Here is a 9,935-nt window from a genome sequence, read left to right on the forward strand (position 1 = left end):
GCAATCGCTAATAAAGACAAAAAAAGAAACCCTCAGTGGATGCCAGCTATAATAAGTAGCTATGATTAAGTCTCAAGGGTCATTTGGTTTATTTAAACAGACGTAACTGCTTTTCCTCTTTTCAAAAAACAAAATCACTGCTCCACAGCCCAGAAGCCCTGCTCGGTGACAAGCAGTAAACAGTTCCTGTTTTTCTTAGCGGGGAGAATCCTTTTGAACCTATGTACTAAACCCCATCTACCCATCACAGCCCGCTGAGTGTTTTCAAAGCTCAAAGGGGAAGAAAAGAAAAGCTTCCAGCTTCAATTTCAGCTCCCACCAAGGGTAAACTGGAAATTCCCAGGTTTTTTTGTTCCTAACAGCTTTTCAAGCATCTGCTCAGTTGATACAACACCAGAGAAAGTTGTATGCAAATTACAGATCTTGGCAATAAATCTGGGAGGATCTGACCCTTTTCATACTAAAAAGAGGATGAAAACGTCGTACCTCGGGTTCCTGTGCTTCTTGCCACCGTAAGCATCACCACCACCTCCTTCTTTCTTTGAGGCAATCAATCTGAAGTGTCCCAGCTTGCTCTGAGGGCAGGTTTGCACCAGCAGGCATAACCAGTAAAGAAGGAGCAGAGGTAGAGGAGCCTGGGGAGGAATGAGGGGTTATGCACAGAGAGGCTGCACCCCTGGCAGTCCCCTCACCCATGCAGGAGCTGCAGTCCAGCCTCCACCACATTCGTAGCTTTTGCAGACAACCTGTTTCAAGCCAAACAAGGACACATCTATCGATCTGCTGAGATGCCAGTACAGCGCAGCTGGTGTTCTTCAGGTTGTTGCTGTGGCTCTTTCTGCATAAAGATCAATACAATCAAGCAGAGGAGTCTTCTGAGTCCAATTTTGACGGACTGAAGTTCTGCTGTACATGTAAACTTTTAGCATAAAGGTTTTCCTGAACTTATTCCCTTATTCCTTTTTATATACATGTTCTGAACATGTGGTTGCTCTTTGATCAATACTGTTAGTTCTAGTACATTAGGAGCCTCGAGTCCATCACTGGCCGCAAAGACATTTGTATGCATTCCACTGCTTGCCTGCTTTAAAATTATAATTCACAGTCCAAGAGTGGCACAGTAAGTAGTGCTCTTTTCAATTCACTACAAAGATGTTTCTGCCTAACTAAAAAGCAAAATGAACACATTGCAACTCAGCTGGCTATATTCATGCATTTTACATCTTCTTGATGTAAGCTTCAAATGAACGTGTAATATTCAAGCAGCTGCCAAGATTAATGTATTTTGGCTGAATTTAGAGGAATGACAACCATTTTTTTTGTAAACAGCTGAATAAGCAGTTTGAGCACTATTCTGGAAAAACTTAGGCAGTTAAATCTACTGTCCATTCAGCTACTACAACCAAATCATTTAGGCAACTCCTCAAACATCAGTAAAGAACAGCAATGTCAGAAAGACTCTATTCCACACTCTCTTAAAGCATTTGTAGTCAGAAGGAACAATGAAAGCAGTAGGACTTAACTCAGACTTAGAGAAAACTTTAAATGCAAATTTCCTTCAACATATTAATGGAATGATTGGTATATTTCCCCTCACATAGCTCAACTCGGAAACCACTAATATATGAGCATCACACCCAAAATAAGCCAAGTTAGAAATTCAGATCCAGAGGTAAAAGACAGAAACGTGCATGCCTTTAAACATAAGTCAGATCTGCTAAACACTACAGGTATGTTCATGAAACCTTTAAACCAAGAAGCCATTCAGAGAGTATTCCTTGGAGTAAAAAGGCACGTACATTTTTATTTGAACATATAAACTGTGTTCATACTACCTAAATTAAAATTATAAGAGTGTCTGTTTGACATAGCATTTATTGTGTGACACAATAAATGCTATTCAATTTATAACAATAGTTTATTACATAAAAATGTCATTAGTACCCAAATTACTATTTTGCGTATATTAATGTGGCACATCTCATTTTTAGCTTAGTGCCAAAAATGTCTCTTAGCTACGCTCTAACAGGTCTCCTCTTTATCTGTATGTATCTGAAATCCTACCCAAAAAGAATGTCACAGGCACACAATGAGAAAACATCTCTTATTATTGGATTTGTTTTTTAAAGAAATGTGATAGCCAATCTATTTTTTCATAGCTGATGATATTTTTAAGAAAACTAAGGAAAATAATTGGGAACCATACTGCAGCCTTGTTAAGAAAAATGGCAACTGTATTTCAAAAAATCAAGCAATGAAAGTTTTAAAATATGCAAGAGTGAGCAATTTCTGTCACATATTCCACACTACATGTCATCTAGATAGGGTTTAATTCTCAACTCTCTTTTGTCATTAATTACGCACATGCAGAAAGATGCACGAGACTGCTATACAGTACGGGAATTTTATTAAGCTCATTAAGTTCAATGAGACTCTGAGGCCTTCTATAATGCCGAATTTCCACATATTTCCACATGTCAATGCCTGTTTACTGGGATTTGGACCATTATTCTAAGCTAGCAACTCCTATGCTATCTCTAACTTTCCTTCATGCCCAGCACAGAAGAGCAGACAATGTTTTCTTGCTGCAAAATGAATGAGAGTAAGCAAAGGAGGAAAGACAGGAGGGCATCCCACCTACACCACCAGTGCATCCTGACAGTGTGCGTGACATTAATACCAACAGATGTTCCAGATGTGCCTCCAGGTCAGAAAAGGACTAGGAATACCTGTCCTAGCACTGTTTTCTAATGTGAGATATGGAGGCATAAACAATTGCTGACGATTAACCAGTTATGATCTGTCAGCGTCTGCATCAGTCATTATGTGCTGCATGCACCTTTCCCATCCAATCTTCACAATTTTAGAAGGTTTTTTTGTTTGGTTTGCTGGTTTGGGTTTTTTTTAGAAAGGTAGTTGCTTAAGTACAAATTACATGGCAGAGTTGCCCAGCATTGCCCAGAAATGCACACTCTGCATCTATGGAGCATTTCTGCAAATGATCTCTAAATATCCCGTCAACCACGCTATCTGCAAAATCACTAGTGAACTTTCTTGCCCACTTGACAGCTCAGTGTTTGAATGGCTCTTCCAGCGTTATAGCGTAAACTATCAGGAAAACTAGACCTATGATCTTGATTTTTCAATCCTCTACTTTTCCAATTAGTCACGGCTTCCTTTCATTTCTTGCAGAGCACCTTCAAGAACAGCCTTTGAAGCTGGAGGGTCACATGTGAAAAACGATGCTGAAAGCACAGGTTCAATACACTGCAGGGATGTACAATGTCAGTCCATTTTGCTGCACAAGTGCCCAGATCCCAGTGATGGGGTCCAGGAGGGTGGATACAAAAGGTAATGTAGGCTGTTAAAAGAACAAGCCTACAGGTGAAGTGGAATTTTATTTCTATCTGTCAGATGTAAAGACTCCTAAAACACTGGTTTAAGGCTACTGCTACAACAGCTCCCACAGACAACACATTAACGCACAACCTTATCGTTTTGTTCTATCCATCTTTTCAAATGCCATTATCTCAAATTTCAGTATTTACATACCTGAAGAAGTCAATTTACCCAAGCACCACCACCCTCTTCACACTGCAAAGCATTCCACCATCTACAGCAGAATCTCAGACAATCCCCAGCCTGAAAATAACAACTTGTTTCTAGCTTGAGCCATAGAATACCAAATTAAAATATGCACAAGTTTAGCGACAGTTCCAAAGTCTTTGAAAACGGGCTTTCACCACGAAAACACTGACACGGCTTCAACCAAAGCGAACAGCAACACTGTAATTTCCCAATCTTTCCAACCTCCCGAAGAGTAATTCTAATAAGATATCATCCCTGCCTCGCGTTTATTATTCAAGAACGAAGAGCGCGCTTCACTCCGGAGCTGCCGGGGCTTCAGCAACAAGGGCACAATGATCTCACGATAACTGGAGCGTTTTAAGCAAGACACCCGCTGCATTACCAAAATAGCCTGCTCCACAAAAGGAGAGGCATGATTTCACACTTAGCGTCTTTCATGACAGCCAGCGTCTCCGCGGCGCGCTGCCTTGCCTCCACGCCACGTTTGAACGATCCAAGAAACTGTTATCGGAGTTCACATCTCTCCAAACCCTACAAAAAAACGGGGGGGGACGGGGGAAGACGACACACAGAGGGGACCCGGTGCCCGCTTTGCTCCGAGCGGCTGCAGGTGGCCGGGAGAAAGCGCCGGGACGGAGCGGGATGCGGAGCGGGGGGATGATCGCGCAGGGACTCGAATACACGCACGGATTCGAACACACCGACTCGAACACACGCACGGATTCGAACACTCGGACTCGAACACGCACACCCGCCGCGCGCTCCGCGTTACGCAACGCGCGTGTTTTCCCACTTTAAGGAATAAGCACTCCTAAAAAAAAAAAAAAAAAAAAAAAAGGGGGGGGTGCAGCCCCCACTCTGGGCTAAACCCGCGCAACAGCTACTCGGGGAGGAGGGAAACCCACGCTGCCCCCCCCCTCCCCTGCCCAGCCTCCCCCCAAAAACTTCGCCGCCCCCCCCTCCCCCGCGGGGCTGCACTCACCTCGCCTCCGCGCAACTTTCGGGGTCTCCCCTCTCGCTGCAGCCTTGGGATGGGGGGGGAGGCTTTGGGGCGGGGTGGAACGGGCCCGGGGAAGGAGGGGAGGCTGTTACGGCTGAGGAGGTTTGGGGAAGGGGAGGGGGGGGTTTGCTCTTGTTGTTGCTGCTGCTGTTGTTTCGGAAATTCTTATTAATATTTCTCTGCGGTCAGAAACCTGCACCCTCCTCCCCCCCCCCAAAGGAAAAAAAAACACCCCGACCCAGACGCTCATCACATGGCGATTGCTTTGAACCAGCTGCTTCCAGAGCCAAAGTCTTGCGGAGAAAAATAAAGGGGGAAGGGAGGGAGGGAGGGGGCTGGCAGCGGGGCCGGAGGAGGAGAGAAAGCCGCAGCGGAGGGAGGGAGGGAGGCGGGGGGTAGGAGCGGCCCCGCGGCTGTGTCGCTGCCGGAGCGGCACCCGGGGCCGGTGGCAGCCCGGCGGAGGAGGGGAGGCGGCACTGCTGCCGCTGCTGCCGGGCTGCGCCGCCCGCCCGCCGCCGCCTCGGCCCGGCGCCGCCCCCGCCCCTCAATCGCTACATTGTTGACATTCGCAGGCTGACATCATCCTCCCCGCCCCGCCGCCCCGCTCCATTCACAACAACGCTACGCCAACGGCGCAGCGCCCGCTCCCTCGCCGCCCGCCGCCGCCGCCCCTACGCGCAGAGAGTGCCGTACGGCCGCTCCGCGAATAGCGGAGCCGCTGCGTACCGCCCGCCCCGCCCCGCCGCGCGGGGGCCAGAGGCGCATGCGCGAGAGCGGGGCTGGGTTGGGGGGGTAAAGGAGGGGGGGGGGGGTGCTGCTCCGCGCTTCCCGGGGGGAGGTGTGTGTGTGTGTGTCAGTGCGCGTGTGCCTCTGTGTGTGTCTGCGTGTGCGCGTGTGTCTGTGCGCGTGCCTGTACGTGCGTGTGGACGCGTCTGTGTATGTGCGCGCGCGTATGCATGTCTGTGCGCGTGCCTGCGTGTGCACTCGTGCGTGCACGTGTCTGTGTCTATGCATGTGTGCGCGTGCACGTCTGCGTGTTTAAGCGGGTCTGTGTGCGTGCCTGCGTGTACACGTGTATTTGTGTGTGTGCGCGCGGGCACGTGTCTCGCGCGGGCATGTGTGTCTGTGTGTGCGCGCGCGCGTACGTGTATTTGTGTGTATGTGCCTGTGCGCGCACGTGTATTTGTGCGTGTGGGCGTCTGTGCGCGCATTTGCACGCGGGTCTGTGTATGTGCCTGTGTGTGCTTGTGCGCGCACGTGTACGCGTGCATATGTGCGCGTGTAACTGTATTTGTGGGTGTGTCTCTGTGTGTGAGCGCGCGCGCGCGTGTGTATGTGCACGTGTGTTTGTGTGTCTGTGCCTGCGCGCGTGTCCGTGCGCGCCTCCGTGTGTCTGTTTCTGTGCGCGCGCCTGTCTCTGCTCGTGCGTGCCCGTGCGCGTGCCCGCGGCGGGGCCCGCAGGGTCCCTGGGAGCTGCAGTCCTTCTTGGAGGGGGCGGCTGCGGGCAGGGCAAATCCCGCCCCTCGGGGGTCTCGGCGGGGCCCTCCGCGCTCCGCCTCATACAGTCATCATAGAATCACCAGGTTGGAAAAGACCTCTTGGATCATCGAGTCCAACCATTCCCATCTGCCGCTAAACCACGTCCCTGAGCGCCCTACTTGACGTTGCGTCCAACAGTCATTGGGTCAAGCCCTGCTGAGCATCATGAGAGTGGAGAAGCGCTCCCGAGGCTAAAAGCAAAAACCAAATCCCACCGAGCCTTCATGGCATCTTCAAGCGTCAGGTGCCTGTTGCTGAGCCCCTTCCCACCCCGTCCTTCGTTTTGCCAAGCGGGAAGCTGCAATTCCTGCAAATTATCCTGGTGCCGGCAGCCAGAACCCAAATGCCACGAGACATAAAATACAATTTGAGAGCCAGTAAATGAATAAACTGCATTCTCCGAGCCCGAGTTATTCAGCCGGGCTAGGGCAGTAAAACATAAAGATGAAAGACGGCTGATAAAAAAGGAAAGTTAGAAAATAAATGATTCACAGTAGGGGCCATGAGGGAGATTATCTCCGGGGACATCTCTAATTAAAGGGCGTTGGATAACTAGAGGGTTACATTTTCTTGGGTCAGTGGTCTTGAAAAAGAAATTGCAGTTACAGTGAATGTCAATAAAGAATGGTGGTGACCTACTGCTAACAAAAGCGCGTTCAGTAATTAACATGTGCATGTTTGTTATTTTTTCTGTTTGTCAGTTTGTATTGTACGTTTTCATCCTCCGCTTCCCCCTTTCACTACAGACAGATGATATATAGTGTTTTCCATCTTTTAGAGAGGAGCAGCTTCTGTGAAGTTATTTCGCTCATGTCTTCTCCTGGAACTGCAGCAGGTGCGTTGGGGTACCTGAGTTTTCCAAGTACACTAATTATGCAAATACTGTGTGCTAACACTAAATCAACTCTCTGTATGTAACAACAAATATATTGTCACTTTTCAAAGGCGTAGTTCTCCCCTTGCTTGCATTTTGCACGGCTGTCTGCTTGTGTAAAGTGAAAAGCATTTTAGTTCAGCAGCATCCTAGCCTTCCTTCTCTTAGCTGCATGCGGCTGCAGGATAGCAGCTCAGTGGAGAATTCAACTCATAAACTTCACTTTCCCTTTCTGAGTAATGTTCGTAGAAAGCCTTGCTGACAAGTGCCACTTAGGTTCTGGTTCTGCAGATGTATCTAGTGTTAAGCACATAAAAAGTCTCACAGTGGGTAAGGAGACTTGTCATGTGTTTAAATGCTAGGAGGACTGAGTCTTCTTGTTTTACCTACAGACACAAAACATGATTATGTATTGGCATAAGAGAGAAAAATACTATATGGAGAAGGACAGAGGGAGAAAAATAAGCCAAGCAGCATTTGTAATGCTTTAGTTAGCATGCTATGTGCCTGTTGTGCCACTGCTTTCAAAGTGCATATACTCTGTTATTTACAACACGGGAGATACGGCTCCTGGTAGTCCAAGCTGTCCAATTTTTTTTTTTTTGCTTGACTCAACAAAGCACTCTACGTAAGCCTCTGCCCATAGCACACATTTCTGAAAGGCACAATAACTGCCATTTATCTTACTGGCTAATATTTCGAAATGGAAGAAGAATAAAGTAAAAATGTCCATTTTAGATTTTATAATTCTGTTTACTCTGTGATAAAATTTGCAGTGACTTCAGTGTGAAGCCAATCACGCTTGTGCAGGACGGAAACTGGCACAGAATGAAAGAAGCCAGAGCTAAGCAGGGATTGGGTGCAGAGCCTTTTGAAACATCACCAAGCACCTCTATGCAGCTTTTGCTACTCAAATACTATTAATAATTTTGTGACCAACTCATTATGGAAGACAGAGTTCAGATTCCTCTGTCATTCGGATTGTGATTTTATTAGGGCTGTTATGTCTCCATATAACACTAGAAAATTGGGGGAAAACTAAACAGAGTTGATTTTGAAAGGCAGACGTATTGTTACCCTAACTGAAAGAAACCTACTGTTTTAAAATGCTGTCTTAATATTACATTTTAATGGTTGGCTTCCTAGTCCTTTCCCAAACTGCTTATATTTCAGCAACAAATTCAGACTGATCATGTTTCCACTGCAATCAGCTATGTTCATGCCTCAGTTTTTGTACACCTAACTATTTCCGGACCATCTTTCTTGATGTACAGCCAAACATACGTTCCAGACAAAGATGAATTATTTGAAGAGATGTCATAGATGGTCTCTTAGAATGATCTACAATTCGTCAAGCAATGAAAGCAAAATAAGGTAAAAATAAATGCGAAGAGATGTAATTTAGAAGTTACGAATACTTGAGGGAAACCTCATTTTGACTGCTGCAACACTATCCTCAACAAAAGGCTACATCAACACATTCAAAAACTGGTTTTAGCTCAACTCTGTGGACAAATTTCTTGGTTACATGGTATCTTCAATAATGTCTTAATTAGATGGTTTCTGCACACTGCTGTGACTTCTTCGCTTTAGTGAGGACCGTCTGGTTGAACTTATAGCACTTATCCTACTTTTCTATGTTTTCTTTATCGATAACGAAAACATTTCCAGAATATTTGAATTATGAATGTCTATTTCAATCGTGTTTCATATGTAAATTTAAAAGATTTTGAATGGAATCCAGTGTTGTAAAACATGTCCCAACATCCCTTTCTGAGATCTCCCTTGCATATCAATCTCATAACTTGAATAGTCTTAATAGTGCCACTTGTTGGAGAGCTCTGTGCATTGCAAGGTATTTCAATCACGTATTTATAAAAACAATTTGGTTTTTCCTGGTAATCGGTCATTCCTAATTTTTAGTGCTTTGGAAAGAAATGAAAGTACTGCGTAGAGCAACTTTTGTTGCAGTCTCCGCTTCAACCATGCTCACTCAAAGACTCTATGAATGAGCAACGTGTTAGTGGATCTTATGCAACTCGATCTGTACAATTGTAATGAAGGAGTGAGAAAGGAAAAATGAGGGCAAACTTTGCTTTTTTTTAGTTGAGGAAATTGTCATTTCCTTCCAAAGTGCATTATACCCTGCAGCAGCTGAGTGAAAAGGATCAGGTTTCCTGGATAAACCCTGCTTCTGTGCACAGATCTAAGCCATTATTAATAATTATGCACATATTCTCCTGGGTTGTGCAGGTAGAATTCATGAAATTGCATCATTTTCTTTGCAGTGATTAAGAAACACACACTTGATTACTGATTATGCTGCAGGCACCATATGTCTTTTCGCAACCAGATTCTAACACACCCCAGGTACATTGCATTTCCAGGAGCGCTGACAGTACAAACAGCACGCCCTGAGTCACTGGCTGTGATGGCTACGAAGGCAAAATTGTCATGGTGCTTGATATCAAAGATTCACTATGTAAAGTCTCCACAGCGTGGCTTGACATCACATCAAAAGCTCCACAAAGGAACATTTTCCATGCACAGAGCATCAGATCTCCAGCATGATATTTTGAGAAGCTGAAATGCTTGAAATATATTGAAGTATTAACAAAGCGTTGTTGCTGGGACTAAAATTATAGGGTCAGGAAGCAAGGCAAGAAAAAATGGCAGGCACTGGCCTTTAAAAAATAGATGTAGACAACATCATAGAAAGGGAATTTAAGGAGCTGTTGGCTTCATATGTCAAGAAATCAAGGCTCAGGAATCATTAAGGTTTATGCGTTATGTCCCAAAATATGTTCTGTGGTCACTAAGTCAGAAAATAGGGTCTTCTCTGGTGTTTATCTTTTTCATAAAAAGATAACTAAACTGTTCAGATTGTCTGCTTGCTGGAGTTGCCACAGGTTAGTTTGACATATAGTAATTTGG

The 9,935-nt window shown here is 45.7% G+C and overlaps 1 protein-coding gene across 11 annotated transcripts in view; it reads right to left on the minus strand.

Moving 5' to 3' along the window:
- BACH2 (BTB domain and CNC homolog 2) overlaps positions 1–4,915 on the minus strand; it is a 193,932-nt gene extending 189,017 nt beyond the window's left edge. For 3 of the 11 annotated variants that reach the window (XM_054061304.1, XM_054061294.1, XM_054061305.1), the window contains exon 1: positions 487–3,531. The gene's annotated coding sequence lies outside the window, so the exon portion shown is untranslated. Of the gene's footprint in view, positions 1–486; positions 3,532–3,552; positions 4,400–4,570 lie in introns of those variants that run through there. The other 8 variants (XM_054061299.1, XM_054061302.1, XM_054061301.1 and 5 more) reach the window with 8 other exon arrangements.
- Positions 4,916–9,935: the final 5,020 nt, after the last annotated feature.

The sequence above is a fragment of the Cuculus canorus genome, chromosome 3 (assembly GCF_017976375.1).
Source record: "Cuculus canorus isolate bCucCan1 chromosome 3, bCucCan1.pri, whole genome shotgun sequence".
In the NCBI taxonomy this organism is placed as follows: domain Eukaryota; kingdom Metazoa; phylum Chordata; class Aves; order Cuculiformes; family Cuculidae; genus Cuculus; species Cuculus canorus.